At 55.8% G+C, this 17,725-nt stretch overlaps 1 protein-coding gene across 16 annotated transcripts in view; it reads right to left on the bottom strand.

The window, feature by feature from the left end:
* The window catches only part of CACNA1B (calcium voltage-gated channel subunit alpha1 B), a 482,132-nt gene that overhangs the window by 332,935 nt on the left and 131,472 nt on the right, over positions 1–17,725 (bottom strand). Inside the window, exon 1 of one of the 16 annotated variants that reach the window (XM_064171615.1) lies at positions 2,505–2,533. The exons of the other annotated variants lie outside the window; for them this stretch is intronic. The gene's annotated coding sequence lies outside the window, so the exon portion shown is untranslated. Of the gene's footprint in view, positions 1–2,504; positions 2,534–17,725 lie in introns of those variants that run through there. 16 annotated transcript variants of the gene reach the window in all.

The following is a 17,725-nucleotide window of genomic DNA, read 5'->3' as shown; positions in this document are numbered from 1 at the left end:
GAGCATGCAATCTCCAAGCAGGTCTCCTTGGGGCCAGTTTCAGGCTTCCCAGTGCCAGAGGGAAAAGGGTACACTAGAGAGTGTCCAATGCAGGCTACAAGGATGATGGAGGGAGGGGAACAGCTGTCTGAGGAAAGGCTGAGAGAGCCCTGGGGCTGGTTAGTCTGGAGAAGAGAAGACTGAGACATAGGAGCTGAAGCTGAGGCAGCAGTGCCCAGGTGGGCAGCAGAGCCAGTGGCATCCTGGGCTGGCTCAGGAGCAGTGTGGGCAGCAGGACAAGGGAGGTTCTTGTGCCCCTGTGCTCAGCACTGCTCAGGCCACCCCTGCAGTGCTGTGTCCAGTTCTGGGCTCCTCCATTGCAGAGAGCTGTTGAGGTGCTGGAAGGTGTTGAGAGAAGGGCAGCAAGGCTGGGGAGGGACCTGGAGCAGAGCCCTGTGAGGAGAGGCTGAGGGAGCTGGGGGTGTGCAGCCTGCAGCAGAGGAGGCTCAGGGCAGAGCTCATTGCTGCCTGCAGCTGCCTGCAGGGAGGCTGTAGCCAGGTGGGGTTGGGCTCTGCTGCCAGGCACCCAGCAGCAGAACAAGGAGACACAGCCTCAAGCTGTGCCAGGGCAGGTTCAGGCTGGATGTGAGGAGGAAGTTGTTGTCAGAGAGAGTGATTGGCATTGGAATGGGCTGCCCAGGGAGGTGGTGGAGTCTGTGTGGCTGGAGGTGTTGAAGCCAAGCCTGGCTGGGGCACTTAGTGCCATGGTCTGGTTGGTTGGCCAGGGCTGGGTGCTAGGTTGGGCTTGATGAGATTTCCAAACCCACCTGGATGCACTCCTGTGTGACCTGCCCTGGGTGATCCTGCTCTAGCAGAGTGGAGGTTGGACTGGATGATCCCCAGAGGTCCCTTCCAAGCTCTACCAAGCCATGACCCATGCAAACAGCCCTTCAGAGCACACAAACCCACACTGCCAGCACACACAGGTGCACATCCCCAGCTCCTGGGTGAGGACAATTAGCACCCGAGGGCAACAAGCTCCCTGTGCACTACATTCCAGCATCCTCAAACCAACCTGGAAGCATTCCTATGTGACCTGCCCTGTGTGATCCTGCTCTAGCAGAGTGGAGGTTGGACTGGATGATCCCCAGAGGCTCCTTCCAAGCTCTACCAAGCCATGATTTGTACACACCAGACCCCCAGAGCACACTTGAAAATATAGGACAAGCAGCAATGGACAAACTGGGACCCAGGAAGCTCCACATCAACACAAAGAGAAGCTGTGAGGGTGGCAGAGCCCTGGAGCAGGCTGCCCAGGGAGGTTGTGGAGTCTCCTTCTCTGGAGACTTTCCAAACCCACCTGGATGCACTCCTGTGTGACCTGCCCTGAGTTATCCTGCTCTAGCAAGGGGAATTGGACAGGATGATCCCCAGAGGTCCCTTCCAAGCTCTACCAATCCATGACCCATGCAAACAGCCCTTCAGAGCACACAAACCCACACTGCCAGCACACACAGGTGCACATCCCCAGCTCCTGGGTGAGGGCAATTAGCACTTGAGGACAACAAATTCCCTGTGCACTACATTCCAGCATCCTCAAACCCACCTGGATGCATTCCTATGTGACCTGCCCTGGTGATCCTGCTCTAGCAGTGGAGATTGGACTGGATGATCCCCAGAGGTTCCTTCCAAGCTCTGCCAATCCATGATCCATGCAAACAGCCCTCCAGAGCACACAAACCCACACTGCCAGCACACACAGGTGCACATCCCCAGCTCCTGGGTGAGGACAATCAGCACCTGAGGGCAACAAATTCCCTGTGCACTAAATTCCAGCATCCTCAATCCACAGCCAGGCAGCAACCCTCACCAGAGCACTGCTGGGCACCCTAAATCATAGGAGCTGCCAATGAAGGCTCTCTGAGGGGGAGAAATACTGTTCCTATTCGCCTTTGGAAGCTTGGGAATGGAAAGGAGCTGAGCAAATTCCTTCAGGAAAATGCTTTATCAACGGGAAATGTTGGCTGTGGAGTGCACTGGGTAATTTGGGCTGCACAGAGCAAAGAGCCTCAGCCAGGAAAACCCAAGAGCTGAAGGAGGAATGCAGCAGCTCTTTGGGGTGGTTGCTAAATCAGGTGGTTTCAAATGGTGCTTTAAGTTCAGCAGTTCTCTGCATGTCAGCACAAATGAGCTTTAAAGTGCAAAGATAAATCAAGGCAGGGAAGTGGAGCAACAGATCTGGTGAGGGATTAAACAAAGCAAGGAGAAACACTCTGAGGCTTCCTTCTGAGCTTTGCTTGCCTCACACTGCTCAACAGACACTGAAAACAACAACCCAGCCTCTAGAACCACAGCTTTACAAGGGTAACTTAAAGCCCCTCAACTCCTCAGCCCACCCCTGTGCCAGCCCAGCCCTGCACCTTCACAGCTTGGCAAGCTGTGCCACGGTGGCAGAGCTCCACAGGGGTGAGGGATACCCTGAGCATGGTGCCCTCAGTGCCACCCAGATTCAGAGCTGCTCTTACCTGAGGTGCCAGTTTCCTCGGGGCCAAGGTGATGGCTGCAAAGTCACTCCCTGCTCCCTCCTGGAGCTGCCAACACATCTCTATCCCCAACCTCAGGGCTTTCAACCCTCCTGCTGCTGGTTAGGGTGTCCTGCTGATGCTGCTCTTTCTGTGGCCAAGCAGCACTGCAAAGGCTCAGGGGAGGGGAAAAGGTGGGCTAGGAGCTACTGGCCACACCTCATCCATCTCTTTTCACCTGTTCTTGTTGGGCCAAGCCTTATGAGGAACAGCTGAGGGAGCTGGGGGTGTGCAGCCTGCAGCAGAGGAGGCTCAGGGCAGAGCTCATTGCTGCCTGCAGCTGCCTGCAGGGAGTCTGTAGCCAGGTGGGGTTGGGCTCTGCTGCCAGGCACCCAGCAACAGAACAAGGAGACACAGCCTCAAGCTGTGCCAGGGCAGGTTCAGGCTGGATGTTAGGAGGAAACTCTTCCCAGCAAGAAAGATTGGCATTGCAATGGGCTGCCCAGGGAGGTGGTGGAGCCCCCACCCCTGGAGGTGTTTAAGAGGAGGCTGCATGAGGCACTCAGTGCCATGGGGTAGCTGATCAGAAGGTGTTAGGTTGGACTGGATGATCTGAGAGGTCTTTTCCAACATGGTTGATGCTGTGATTGTGACCTGATTGCTCTCACCTGTGGTGTGGCTGCAGTTGGTCAGGAGCTAATGTTCTAGTGGAGAAACCTGTGCAAGACCAAGCCCTCAGCAGAGCATGGGAGGTTGTCTGAAGGACCTTTCACCAGAGGAATGTGTCCTTAATGACCTAATTGAGGTCAGCTGTGTTTGTTGCCCCTCTGCTCAGGGTCAGGGCTTGCACTGGATGATCTTTGAGGTCCCTTCCAATCAGATACATTCCATGTATCTGACTGGATAGGGCTGGGTGCTAGGTTGGACTGGATGATCTTGGAGGTCTCTTCCAACCTGGTTGATTCTATGATTCTATGATTCTATGTTTTGGTGCTAGGAGAAAAGGTAGGATTGGAAAGAGGGGAGCTAAATCCACAACCAAAGCACAGAAGGGCAAAGCCTTGATGCCCTTCTTCTGCCTCCAAGTTCTCAAGGCTGGGATGTGTGCTTAGGGTGACAGGAGGCCACATCCTCCTGCTCAGCAGGCAGGTCTGGCTCACCTCTGCCAGAACAGGATCCTTGTTCCTATGAGCAGGGCTCAGTGGGTTTCAATGCCTCCTCTTGAAGCTGCTTCACTCAGTGCAGGTGAACCTGCGCTGGGCAGGCAGATGGCCAATGTCAGTGTGGCCACTGGGGAACCCTGCCTGCTCCTTGCCTCAGGAATGAGGTCCTTTCTGTGCAGCAGAAGAGCAGCTACTCCAGCAGAAGGGACTCAAAATGCCTGGCAGGCTGAGGATTGCTCTTTGGAAATGCAGCTCAGCTTTCAGATCCTGTCCCAAAGTGGCCCAGAGCTCAGCTCTGAAGCTTGCTCTCCAGAGCCCAGCAGCTCTGAGCATGCTGCTGGAATGGCCTCTTGGGCAAGGGATGCCTCTCCACTTGGAGCTGCTCCAGCTGATGTAAGCACCCCTGTGCCCTCAGGGGGGCTGTCAGAGCAGTTATGGGTTCAGCCCTAGGGCAGGACACCTGCACTCCTGTGCACCAGGACAGACCACTGGATTAAACACCAAACCAGGGCAAACCCAGCCTTAAAACAGGACAAGTTCTTATTCTGTTCCTCCAAGCCACAAAGCCTCCAGCTGGCCATTCTGGTTGCCCAAACCAGAAACTACTTCTCATCTCCAGGCTGGTGCCAGAATAGGGTAAGATCATTTTGCTCCAACTCCCCTCCCAGCAGCAACAACCCCAGGGATGGTTAGAGGGTGAATCCTGCAGAGATAAGTTGCAGTGGAAGAAAATGACCCCAGCAGGTCCTCAGCAGCTTAAACAGCAGCACTGAGAGCAGCTTCATCAAAGGTGCATCCACAGCAACACAGGCAGCAGGACAGGGTGGGGATTCTGCCCTTCTGCTCTGCTGAGACCTCGCCTGCAGTGCTGGGGCAGCTCTGGAGTGCTCAGCACAGCACAGACAGGGACCTGCTGGAGCAGGGCAGGAGACCACAGCAATGCTGGCAGGGCTGGAAGGGCTCTGCTGTGAGGCTGCAGGGAGACCTTCTGGTGGCCTTCCAGTAAGAAGAAGAAAGCTGGAGAGAGGCTTTTGAGCAGGGCCTATTGAGACAGGACAATAGCACAAAGCTGGTGAGGGGCCTGGAGCAGAGCCCTGTGAGGAGAGGCTGAGGGAGCTGGGGGGGTGCAGCCTGCAGCAGAGGAGGCTCAGGGCAGAGCTCATTGCTGCCTGCAGCTGCCTGCAGGGAGGCTGTAGCCAGGTGGGGTTGGGCTCTGCTGCCAGGCACCCAGCAACAGAAGAAGGGGACAGAGGCTCAAGCTGTGCCAGGGCAGGTCTAGGCTGGATGTTAGGAGGAAGTTGTTGTCAGAGAGAGTGATTGGCACTGGAATGGGCTGCCCAGGGAGGTGGTGGAGTGTCTGTGGCTGGAGGTGTTGAAGCCAGTCCTGGCTGGGGCACCTAGTGCCATGGTCTGGTTGGTTGGCCAGGGCTGGGTGCTAGGTTGGGGACTGGGTGAGCTTGGAGCTCTCTTCCAACCTGGCTGATTCTATGGTTCTATGTGAACTAAAGGAGGGAAATTCAGACTAGAGAGAAGGAAGAAGTATTTGGCACTAGTGGTGGTAAGGGCTTAGGCTGCCCAGAGAGAGGATAGCTCCCTGGAACCATTCCAGGTCAGGTTATTTGGGGCCCTGAGCAACCTGCTCTGGTTGCAGATGTCCCTGCTGGCTGCAGCAGGGTTGGACTGAGTAAGCTTTAAGGGTCCCTTTCCAGCCAAACCATTCCATGGCTCTGTGACATGAGATGAGCACTAGCACAGCACTGAAGCCTCTTCCCACCTTAGCTGCTGGCAGGTGAGCACAGGCAGATTGGGAATGCTGCACCTGCACTGATGTCTCCTGAGAGAGCCACAGCCCAGAGGGTTCATAGAATCATAGAATCATGATGATTCCATGCTGCACCTGCACTGATGTCTCCTGAGAGAGCCACAGCCCAGAGGGTTCATAGAATCATGATTCCATGCTGCACCTGCACTGATGTCTCCTGAGAGAGCTACAGCCCAGAGGGTTCATAGAATCATAGAATCATGATGATTCCATGCTGCACCTGCACTGATGTCTCCTGAGAGAGCCACAGCCCAGAGGGTTCATAGAATCATGATGATTCCATGCTGCACCTGCACTGATGTCTCCTGAGAGAGCCACAGCCCAGAGGGTTCATAGAATCATGATGATTCCATGCTGCACTTGGACTGATGTCTCCTGAGAGAGCCACAGCCCAGAGGGTTCATAGAATCATGATGATTCCATGCTGCACCTGCACTGATGTCTCCTGAGAGAGCCACAGCCCAGAGGGTTCATAGAATCATGATGATTCCATGCTGCATCTGCACTGATGTCTCCTGAGAGAGCCACAGCCCAGAGGGTTCATGGAATCATGATGATTCCATGCTGCACTTGGACTGATGTCTCCTGAGAGAGCCACAGCCCAGAGGGTTCATAGAATCATGATTCCATGCTGCATCTGCACTGATGTCTCCTGAGAGAGCCACAGCCCAGAGGGTTCATAGAATCATGATGATTCCATGCTGCATCTGCACTGGTGTCTCCTGAGAGAGCCACAGCCCAGAGGGTTCATAGAATCATGATGATTCCATGCTGCATCTGCACTGGTGTCTCCTGAGAGAGCCACAGCCCAGAGGGTTCATAGAATCATGATTCCATGCTGCATCTGCACTGGTGTCTCCTGAGAGAGCCACAGCCCAGAGGGTTCATAGAATCATGATTCCATGCTGCATCTGCACTGGTGTCTCCTGAGAGAGCCACAGCCCAGAGGGTTCATAGAATCATGATTCCATGCTGCATCTGCACTGATGTCTCCTGAGAGAGCCACAGCCCAGAGGGTTCATAGAATCCTAGAACCATGATGATTCCATGCTGCACCTGCACTGATGTCTCCTGAGAGAGCCACAGCCCAGAGGTTTCATGCCCATTGGGACCTCTGTCTGTGCAAGGTGAGGGCTGTGCTGCCACAGCCAGCAGCATGCAGCACCTCTGCTGCTCTTGGGGCAGATGCTGCTGCCCTCAGTGCCCTTTGGGACACACAGAGCTGCCCGAGGTGTGTTTGACAGCAGGAGTCTGCTTCAGCTGGATGAAAAAGCCAAACTCTGATATTTTATGTCCTAGAAGGGCTCTTGGATTCACAACAGGCAGGGTGGGTGGGATTGGGAATGTTTCCTGTTGGGTCCTCCAGGGAAAGAGAAGCCTTCAGGAATTTGTTCTCTGATAGATGACAGCTAAAAAAAATGATGTTAAAGCAAAACAGCACCAAAAAGCTGAGTGTTTGCTGGCAGCTGTAGCATTTGGTCTCACAGGAGACTGCACCTCCCAGAGCATCTGCCTGCCCTCAGCAGTCCCCACTGCTCAGCCCTAGCACTGGAAATCCCTGCTGCTAGCTCAAGAAGTCACTTTAGGCCAGCAAAGAAGCCTCAAAGCTTATCCCCTCCCCAGGTCACTCTGCATCCCATCCCCACCCCAAAGAGCTGCACCCCACAAGCCCAGCAGCCCCACTGCACCCCACAGTGGCAGCAATCAGTGACAGGATCACAGAACCTCAGCATGGTGGGGGGTTGGAAGGGACCTTTAGACCTGGCCAGGCTGCATGGGTGGGCAGAGGCCAAGGGGATGAGACTGACCAAGGCCAAGGGCAGGGTTCTGCACTTCGGCCACAACAACCCCAAGCAGCACTATAGGCTGGGGCCAGAGTGGCTGAGAGCAGGCAGGCAGAGAGGGAGCTGGGGGTGCTGGAGAGAGGAGCTGAAGATGAGGCAGCAGTGCCCAGGTGGGCAGCAGAGCCAATGGCATCCTGGGCTGGCTCAGGAGCAGTGTGGGCAGCAGGAGCAGGGAGGTCCTTCTGCCCCTGTGCTCAGCACTGCTCAGGACACCCCTTGAGTGCTGTGTCCAGTTCTGGGCTCCTCCATTGCAGAGAGCTGTTGAGATGCTGGAAGATGCCCAGAGAAGGGCAGCAAGGCTGGGGAGGGGCCTGGAGCACAGCCCTGTGAGGAGAGGCTGAGGGAGCTGGAGGTGTGCAGCCTGCAGCAGAGGAGGCTCAGGGCAGAGCTCATTGCTGCCTGCAGCTGCCTGCAGGGAGGCTGTAGCCAGGTGGGGTTGGGCTCTGCTGCCAGGCAAGCAGCAGCAGAAGGAGGGGACACAGCCTCAAGCTGCACCCCCCCAGCTCCCTCAGCCTCTCCTCACAGGGCTCTGCTCCAGGCCCCTCCCCAGCCTTGCTGCCCTTCTCCAAACACCTTCCAGCACCTCAACATCTCTCTTGAGTTGCCTCATGTCTAATCTAAATCCAGCTTCTTCCAGTCTGAAGTCATTCCCCTCATCCTGTCACCACCTGCCTTTCTACCAAGTCCCTCCCCAGCTCTCCTGGAGCCCCTCCAGGTACTGGAAGGCTGCTTTAAGGTCTCCCTGGAGCCTTCCCTTCTGCAGGCTGAACAGCCCCAACTCTCCCAGCCTGTCCTTGCTGCAGAAGGACTCCAGATCTTTGATCACTACTGTGGACCCACTCCAAAAGGTCCATGCCAAAGACAGGTGAGGCCACAGGAGGTCACAGAAGAGCCCAACATCCCCACTGCACCATCAGAACACCTCCTCAGCTCTCTCTGCTCTTTTCCCTGTTCTTCATTTTTTCCTTCTTCATTTCTCCTGTCACCACAGAGTTTATTTCCCTCCCTATCTCCTTTGCCTTGCTCCCTCTGGTACCCTGAAGACATTCATTTCATTTCCTTCCCATTTTTCAGACATAAAAAGCCTTTCTTTGGAATTCTGCTGCCTTCAGCTCCCACAATCAGCCTCAGCTGCCCTTAGAAAGCATCAGCCTGATCTGATTACATGCCTGTTTCTTCAGACACCATGAAGGCAGAGGGGGAAACCCAGGTCAAACAACCCTGCTCATTAACCACACTCCCAAGTTGAATGCAGAGGAGGCCACACCAGGTCCAAACCTGCTGCTCCCACTGCATCCCTCCTGTCTGGCTTCTAGAGGAGAGCAGCAGCAGCAATGAAGCCTGCACTGACTTTAATAGCACTGTACTTTCAGAGTGGCCACAGAGTGACTGAGAAGAAGGATGGAGCCAAAGGCTTCCAGGGGGCACCTGCAACTTGACCAGGTGCTCCTGAGCCATGGCCTCATCTGCCCACAAGAGATTTGTTCCCTTGGAGAAGAGAGGAAATTCCTGGCCTGGCCAGAGGCAGTCCCCCTGCCTTGGGAATGCAGCTCAGTGCAGCTCAGCTCGAACTTCCATGGAGACAGAACTAAGCCAACCTGCTCTGCTTCGTCTGCAGCACACCAGGAGCAAGCTCTGGAGCTGGGTGACCTTGTTTCACCTCCCTCCACTCTCCCATCTTTAAGGCATGGTGCATTTTGCTATGTCTTTCCCACATGTTACCTGCTAAGGGAATGGGAACCTGTCCCTGGGCACATTGAACAGAGTCTGGCCCCATCCTCTTGCCCCCCACTCTTTAGCTGTCACTGAGCATTGATCAGATCCCCTCTGGGGCTGCTCTTCTCCAGGCTCAACACCCTCAGGGCTCTCAGCCTTTGCTCCTCACAGAGCTCCTCCAGGCTTCTCAGCAGCTTTGCAACCTCTGCTGGACCCAGGCTAGTAGTTTCTTGATTCTCTTGAACTGGAGAGCCCAGAACTGGAACCAGTGCTGCAGATGTGGCCTGACAAGTGGAGTGTAAAAGGGGAACCTTCAGCTGAGGGCAACAATCCCTCAAACCAACCTGCCCTGGTCAGCAAATCTCTCCTGCTGCTCTTAGAGAATCAAGCAGGTTGGGAGAGAGCTCCAAGCTCAGCCAGCCCAACCTAGCACCCAGCCCTGCCCAACCAACCAGACCATGGCACTAAGTGCCCCAGCCAGGATTGGCTTCAACACCTCCAGCCACAGCCACTCCACCACCTCCCTGGGCAGCCCATTCCAATGCCAATCACTCTCTCTGACAACAACTTCCTAACAACATCCAGCCTGAACCTGCCCTGGCACAACTTGAGCCTCTGTCCCCTTGTTCTGTCCCTGGCTGCCTGGCAGCAGAGCCCAACCCCACCTGGCTACAGCCTCCCTGCAGGCAGCTGCAGGCAGCAATGAGCTCTGCCCTGAGCCTCCTCTGCTGCAGGCTGCACACCCCCAGCTCCCTCAGCCTCTCCTCACAGGGCTCTGCTCCAGGCCCCTCCCCAGCCTTGATGCCCTTCTCCAAACACCTTCCAGCACCTCAACATCTCTCTGCAATGGAGGAGCCCAGAACTGGACACAGCACTCCAGGGGTGGCCTGAGCAGTGCTGAGCACAGGGACAGAAGAACCTCCCTTGTCCTGCTGCCCACACTGCTCCTGAGCCAGCCCAGGATGCCATTGGCTCTGCTGCCCACCTGGGCACTGCTGCTCATCTTCAGCACACAGTGAACAACTGCAGCCTCACCTGCCCAGCCTGCCTTGAGAACCAGGCACATCCAGCACCAGCTCCAGCAGCTCAGGCTGTAGAGGCAGGCTCTGCAGTGTGCAGATCCCGGGGAACCATGCCCCAGGCAGAGCCAGGGCTGGATCTGATTCTCCTCCCCCCATGAGCAGTCAGTCTGGGCAGCATCGGCGCCACCGCACTAAGCCCCCAGAGCTCTCCCTGCTTTGTTCTGAGTGTGCTGAGTGTGAATTCCACAGCCCTGCCAGCAGTGCTCCCAGGAAAACCAGGCTTAGTAGAGCTCCAGACAGCACCTATGTCAGACATACAATGAACCCAGCAGGCTGTGCCACTCAGATGGCTCAGCACTGGCATTTCCATGGTGCCTGCACCAACCCCCCACAGCCTGCACAGCCCTTTGGTCCTGGCAGCTGTCTGGGTTGGTTGGGATTTGGTTTGTAGCCTTTATCCTAAAGTGAAAAAGCATCCAACAACAACAACATAAAATACAGAATCACAGAATCAGGCAGGGTTGGAAGGGACCACAAGGAGCAGCCAGTCCCAACCCCCCTGCCATGCCCAGGGACACCCTACCCTAGAGCAGGCTGCACACAGCCTCAGCCAGCCTGGCCTCAAACACCTCCAGCCATGGGGCCTCAACCCCCTCCCTGGGCAACCCATTCCAGCCTCTCACCACTCTCCTGCTCAACAACTTCCTCCTCACCTCCAGCCTCACTCTCCCCATCTCCACCTTTGCTCCAGTCCCCCCACTCCTGCCACTCCTTGAGAGCCTCAAAAGTCCCTCCCCAGCTTTTTTGTAGCCCCCTCCAGACCCTGGCAGGCCACAAGAATGTCATCTGGGAGCCTCCTCTGCTGCAGCCTGCACAGCCCCAACTCTTTCAGGCTGTGCTCACAGCAGAGCTGCTGCAGCCCTCTCAGCATCCTCCTGGCCCTGCTCTGGACACTCTCCAGCATCTCCACAGCCCTCTTGTCCCAGGGGCTTCAGAGCTGGATGCAGGACTCCAGGTGGGGTCTCAGCAGAGCAGAGCAGAGGGGGAGAATCCCCTCCCTGGCCCTGCTGGCCACACTGCTGCTGCTGCAGCCCAGGCTCTGCTTGGCTTTCTGGGCTGCAAGTGCACACTGCTGGCTCCTGTTGAGCTTCTCCTCCAGCAGCTCCCCCAGGTCCCTCTCCTCAGGGCTGCTCTCCAGCCACTCACTGCCCAGCCTGGACTGGTGCTTGGCATTGCCTCCACCCAGCTGCAGGACCTTGCACACACACACACACACACACATATATACATATACACACAACCCCCAAAATCATTAGCTTGAGAACCCTCAGTAGTGATTAACAAAGAAAACCAACAAATGAAGTCCCAAAACACAGGAGCTGGGAACAATATTGGGTAGCTCTTTGAAAAGAAAGCTTTTCATCAGCGTGGCACTGAGCCATCCCTCTGATCCCTGCTCTGACACTCACAACACCCTGCTGGAAGGTCCATTTCACAGCTTCACAGACTGAAACAGACTGGAAGGGACCCTCAAAGGGCATCTTGTCCAAGAGACATCTCTGCTGCAGGCTGCCCAGGGCCACAGCAAGGCTGATCTTGAATGTCTCCAGGGATGGGGCTTCAACCACCTCCTTGGGCAACCTGTTCCAGTATTCCTCCATTCTTATGGTAAAGAACTTCCTCCTGATGTCCAACCTAAATCCCTCCTGCTCCACTTCCAAACCATTGACTCTCATCCTATCACTCCATGCCCTTCTCAAGAGTTCCTCCCCAGCCTCCAGGTTCCCTTCAGATACTGAAAAACAGCTCTAAGGTCTCCCTGAAGCCTTCTCTTCTCCAGGCTGAACAGCCCAAATCCTTTCACCCTGTTTTCATTGGAGAGGTTCTCCAACCCTCTGATCAGCTCTGTGGCCTCCTCTAAACCCACTCCAGCAGGTCCCTGCCCATCTTGTGTCAGAGGTCCCAGAGCTGGACACAGTACTGCAGGTGGAGCCTCATCAGAGCATTTCTACTAACAACCAACACACTTTAAGCACTAAATTCACTTTAAGCAGGGTAAGCTGCTGTCTCTGTGGTCTGCATGGAGAGCAGCAGATACTGGCAGGGTCTGGAAGTCACACCCAGCTTGTCCCTCAGGTGCTAGTCCAAGCCCATGTTGTGTTTTCAGCAGCAGCTCCTGCAGCACTCAGCACAGCTGCAGTGGGTCAGTGTCAGGCAGGGACATTGATTGCCTTGCCCACAGCCACCTAACAAAGCCTGGGAGAAACTAGTGGTGTCCCTCAGGGATCAGTGCTGGGCCCCATCCTCTTTAACATCTTCATAGATGATCTGGATGAGGGCATGGAGTCAGTCATCAGCAAGTGTGCAGATGACACTAAGCTGGGGGCAGATGTGGCTGGGTTGGAGGGCAGAAGGGCTCTGCAGTGGGACCTTGACCTCCTGCACAGATGGGCAGAGTCCAAGGGGATGGTGTTCAATAGCTCCAAGTGCAGGGTGCTGCACTTTGGCCACAACAACCCCATGCAGAGATACAGGCTGGGGTCAGAGTGGCTGAGAGCAGCCAGACAGAGAGGGATCTGGGGGTGCTGATTGATACCCACCTGAACATGAGCCAGCAGTGTGCCCAGGTGGCCAAGAGAGCCAGTGGCATCCTGGCCTGCATCAGGAATGGTGTGGCCAGCAGGAGCAGGGAGGTCATTCTGCCCCTGTACTCTGCACTGGTTAGACCACACCTTGAGTGCTGTGTTCAGTTCTGGGCCCCCCAGTTTAGGAGGGACATTGAGATGCTTGAGCATGTCCAGAGAAGGGCAACGAGGCTGGGGAGAGGCCTTGAGCACAGCCCTACGAGGAGAGGCTGAGGGAGCTGGGATTGGTTAGCCTGGAGAAGAGGAGGCTCAGGGCAGACCTCATTGCTGTCTACAACTACCTGAGGGGAGGTTGTGGCCAGGAGGAGATTGCTCTCTTCTCTCAGGTGGCCAGCGCCAGAACAAGAGGACACAGCCTCAGGCTGTGCCAGGGGAGATTTAGGCTGGAGGTGAGGAGAAAGTTCTTCCCTGAGAGAGTCATTGGACACTGGAATGGGCTGCCCGGGGAGGTGGTGGAGTCGCCGTCCCTGGGGCAGTTCAAGGCAGGACTGGACGTGGCACTTGGTGCCATGGTCTGGCCTTGAGCTCTGTGCTAAAGGGTTGGACTTGATGATCTGTGAGGTCTCTTCCAACCCTGATGATACTGGGATGCTGTGATACTGTGACACTTGGCTCCTTTCCCTGTAGTTTTCCCACTGGATCAATGTCTCATTTACTCTCAGCCCACATCACATCCACTTGTGTCCCTCAGGGCTCTCTCTCTCTCCTCCCCAGGAGGGACTTGGGAGAGATGCTCTGCTCTGGAAAGAGCTTAAGCACATGCTCAGAGCTGAACTTGTGCTCAAGGGCTTAACAAGGAGGTACCAAAGGAGCTGTTCAACTGTCTGCCAGAGTAATGAGACCAAGGCTAGCCCAGGATATAACCAACTGGAGAGCCTGAGAGGTCTCACCCACCCTAAGAGCAGTGAGCATCTGCTCAGCTCCCATGCCCCTTCCCTCTCTGGGCACATGGGGGAAGCTGTCCTGGGGCTGGGAGAGTTGCCAGCTCCAGCTGAAGCCTTCAAACCAAGGATCAAGATCCTCTCCTGCCTGGATCCCGGACCCATCTCCAAGCTCCCTCTGCTGTTCCCAAGTGCATGTTACAGTCTCTGGTTTCTTCTTGCTCACTTTGCCACCCACAGCAAGACCGCAGCAGAAATGATGTCCTGCTGCCGGCAAAAGATGCTTCCACCTGGGTGGGTCTATCAGCAAGGGCAGCAGCAGCTGCACCAGGGACAGGACACAGAGCAACAGGGGCCTTTGGAGGCTTTATCTGGGGTGAAGGTGGTGAGGGAAACAGAAACACCTGAGATGGAGTAAGGAGGGAGGAGAAAGACACCCTGATGCCAGCAGGGGTGGTCAGATGTTCTGTTGAAGAGCAACCACACTAAATCAGTCACAGGACCTTAGAGGTTGGAAGGGACCTGCAGAGCTCATCCAGTTCAAGCCCTCTGCCAAGCAGCATCCCCTAGGGCAGTTCACAGGAATGCATCCAGGAGGGTTTGCAAAGTCTCCAGAGGAGGCTCCACAACCTCTCTGGGCAGCCTGCTCCAGGGCTCTGGCACCCTCACACCAAAGTCTTTGATCACATTGGGTGATTCTGTGCTCCACAACCTCCATGAGCAAACTGTGCCAGTGTCTCCTCACCCTCAGCCTGTGCCAGTGTCTCCCCACCCTCACTGCAAACAACTTCTTCCTAACATCCAGTTTCCATCTCCCCTCTGCCACTTTAAACCCATTCCTCCTCCTCCTTCTCCTCCTGGCACCCCCAGACCTTGTCAATAGTCCCTTCCCAGCCTTTCTGTAGCCCACTTCAGACCCTGGAAGGCCACTCCAAGGTCTCCTCCAAGCCTTCTCCTCTCCAGGCTGCACAGCCCCAACTCTCTCAGCCTGTGCTCACAGCAGAGCTGCTGCAGCCCTCTCAGCATCTTGGTGGCCTCCTCTGCACTGGCTCCAACACTTCCATGTCCTGCTTGTGCTGGGGGCTCCAGAACTGCCCCCAGGACTGCAGGTGGGGTGTGAGGAGAGCAGAGCCAAGGGGCAGAATCCCCTCCCTTGCCCTGTGCCCACACTGCTCTGGCTGCAGCCCAGCACAGGGTTCTGTCTGGGCTGCACTCACACTGCAGGCTCCTGTTGAGCTTTGCATCAGCCCAGACCCCCAGGGCCTGTTCCTCAGGGCTGCTCTCAGCCATTCCCCACCTAGCCTGGAGCTGTGCTTGGGATTGCACCGACCCAGCTGCAGGACCTTACACTTGGCCTTGTTGAACGCCATGAGGTTGGCCTGGGCACAGCTCTGCAGCCTGTCCAGGTCCCTCTGGATGGATCCCTGCCCTCTACCAAGTCGACTGTGCCACACAGCTTGGTGCCACCTACAAACTTGCTGATTTCAACCCACCTGGCACTCCTTGTGCCCATCACAATGCACCAGGGCGCTTGAGGCAGCCTCAGCAGCTCCCCTCTGCTTTTGTAGAGCAAAGGCAAGGAGGCAGCCAGTGGAGCTTAAAGACAACGAGATGTTCACTTGCATCATTTGTCTCTCAGGTGGGTTGCAACTGCCTCTCTGGAGGTGGAGCAGCACAAAAGGAAGCCACAGGCGAGGAGACCAAAGGCAGCACATCCCTGAGGCACTGCACCCCCCACCCCCCCCTCCAAGCCTGGCTCTGCAGGTTCTAACAGCCCCTGCTCAACTGGTGAGTGATTCATCCTACTCCTCAGAGGATCCTTCTGGTAACTGCTCCAGATCCACCTTTGGGATGACAGAGCAGAACTAGCAGCAAGCCAATTCTGTTAGTTCTTTTTTTACCCACCCCCCTACCCCCCCCAGTGAAAAGGCACAATTCCAGGGCTGGGAGATGAGCTTGGAAGCTGAGCCTGATCTGGCTCCTTACGCAGAGAGGGGTTTGGGGGTGGGGTGGGGGTTTTTTTTAAAGCCTGTTTTCAGCTGACAGAGCTGAAGCTGCTGCCTGTTGGTGAAATTTCTGAGGCAGTGAGGCAAAGCCACCAAAAGAGGAAGGAGAAGACTCACTTCCAAATCTGAGGACACCAAAGAGGTTTCAGTGGGATTCAAAGGTGTTAAAGGCAGTAAGGCAGACAGGAAGAGGGAGGAAATAAATGCATAGAGCCTCTAATCCCTGAGAGACCTTGTCTGGAGGACACCCAGCAGTGTGCTGCAAACTAAAAGCAATCACTCCTAAAGGACAAGCAGGTCCTGTTACCAGGGAGATAAGAAATGAGGGTGAAAGCAAGAAGCATGACAAGTTAAACACAAAAAAACAAGCACCAGAGCATTTATAAGGAGGGGTGGGGAAAGAAAGAGGAGTTTCCCTTGACTGGAAATCTATTTACAGATGCCTCAAGTGAAGGAGGCTTTCCCCAAGTCCCCCCAGGTGGTGGATGCAGGAGTGGAGCCAGAGATGCCAACCACCACACCTAAAAGGTACCCAACACAGCCCCAGTCCATCTGCAAAGAGCCTGCAGGCTTTTCACCTCCACTTTCCCTTTTCCACTTTCCACTTTCTGAGGGTGGTCAGAAACTGAGTTTAAGGCAGCTGGAGGATGACTTGGCTGGGCATGAACAGCTACAGCTGGCCTGCTCTGCCCCCCCTCCCCCAGTGCTGTCCATGCCAACCACCAGGGCATCGTATGGTCACAGAACTGTGTCAGTCAGGAAACACCTCTGAGGTCATCCAGTCCAAGCAGCAACCCAGCACCACCATGGCCACTAAACCTGGCCCCAGGTGCCATGGGCACAGGTTTCTTGGGCACCTACAGGCATGGGGACTCTACCACCAGCAACCCAGCACCACCATGGCCACTAAACCTGGGCCCCAGGTGCCGTGGGCACAGGTTTCTTGGGCACCTCCAGGCATGGGGACTCTACCACCAGCAACCCAGCACCACCATGGCCACTAAACCTGGGCCCCACGTGCCGTGGGCACAGGTTTCTTGGGCACCTCCAGGCATGGGGACTCTACCACCAGCAACCCAGCACCACCATGGCCACTAAACCTGGGCCTAGGTGCCATGGGCACAGGTTTCTTGGGCACCTCCAGGCATGGGGACTCTACCACCAGCAACCCAGCACCACCATGGCCACTAAACCTGGGCCCCAGGTGCCATGGGCACAGGTTTCTTGGGCACCTCTAGGCATGAGGACTCTACCACCAGCAACCCAGCACCACCATGGCCACTAAACCTGGGCCCCAGGTGCCATGGGCACAGGTTTCTTGAACACCTCCAGGGATGGGGACTTCATCAGTCCCTGGGCAGCCTGTGCCAATCCCTGACCACTCTGGCAGCAAAGACATTTTTCCTCATCTCCAACCTAACCCTCCCCTGGCACAATTTCAGGCCATTTCCTCTCCTTCTATCACTTGATATTAGGGAGGAGAAGCCAACCCCCACCTCACTGCAACCTCCTCCCAGGGAGCTGAAGAGAGCAACGAGGACTCCCCTCAGGCTCCTCTTCTCCAGCCTAAACACCCCCAGCTGCCTCAGCTGCTCCTCAGCAGCCCTGTTCTCCAGGTTCACTGCGTTGTTGGAGGTGGGGATCGATCCCTTCTCCTTAGTAACAAGTGATTGGATGAGAGGAAATGGCCTCAAGCTGCATCAGGGGAAGGTTAGGTTGGAGATGGGGAAAAAATTCACTGCTACAAGAGTGGTCAGGGACTGGCACAGGCTGCCCAGGGACTGATGGAGTCCCCATCCCTGGAGGTGTTCAAGAAACCTGTGTGGCCATGGCACTTGGGGCTATGGTTCAGTGGCTGTGCTGGTGTTGGGTTGCTGCTTGGACAATGCTGTGGCCCCAGGTGGAGAACACAAGGACTCAGATCACTCGAGCCACCAACTGCACTATCAAGGGAACCACACTGGCACCGCTTGGGCAACCCAAACCATTTACCCCAGCCCACAGCAACAGAGCACTGACAGGAGAAGCAGGCAGGAGGCAGAGCTGGGGACAAGTGAGAACTAAGAAGCAGAACACCTGGCTGCAGAAATGGGCTGAAGCATCCCAAAACAATCAGCTCTCAGCA

This window comes from Pogoniulus pusillus, chromosome 35, assembly GCF_015220805.1.
Source record: "Pogoniulus pusillus isolate bPogPus1 chromosome 35, bPogPus1.pri, whole genome shotgun sequence".
Lineage (NCBI taxonomy): Eukaryota > Metazoa > Chordata > Aves > Piciformes > Lybiidae > Pogoniulus > Pogoniulus pusillus.
The sequence above is the reverse complement of the archived record's forward strand: the minus strand, read 5'-3'. Positions and strand labels throughout refer to the sequence as shown.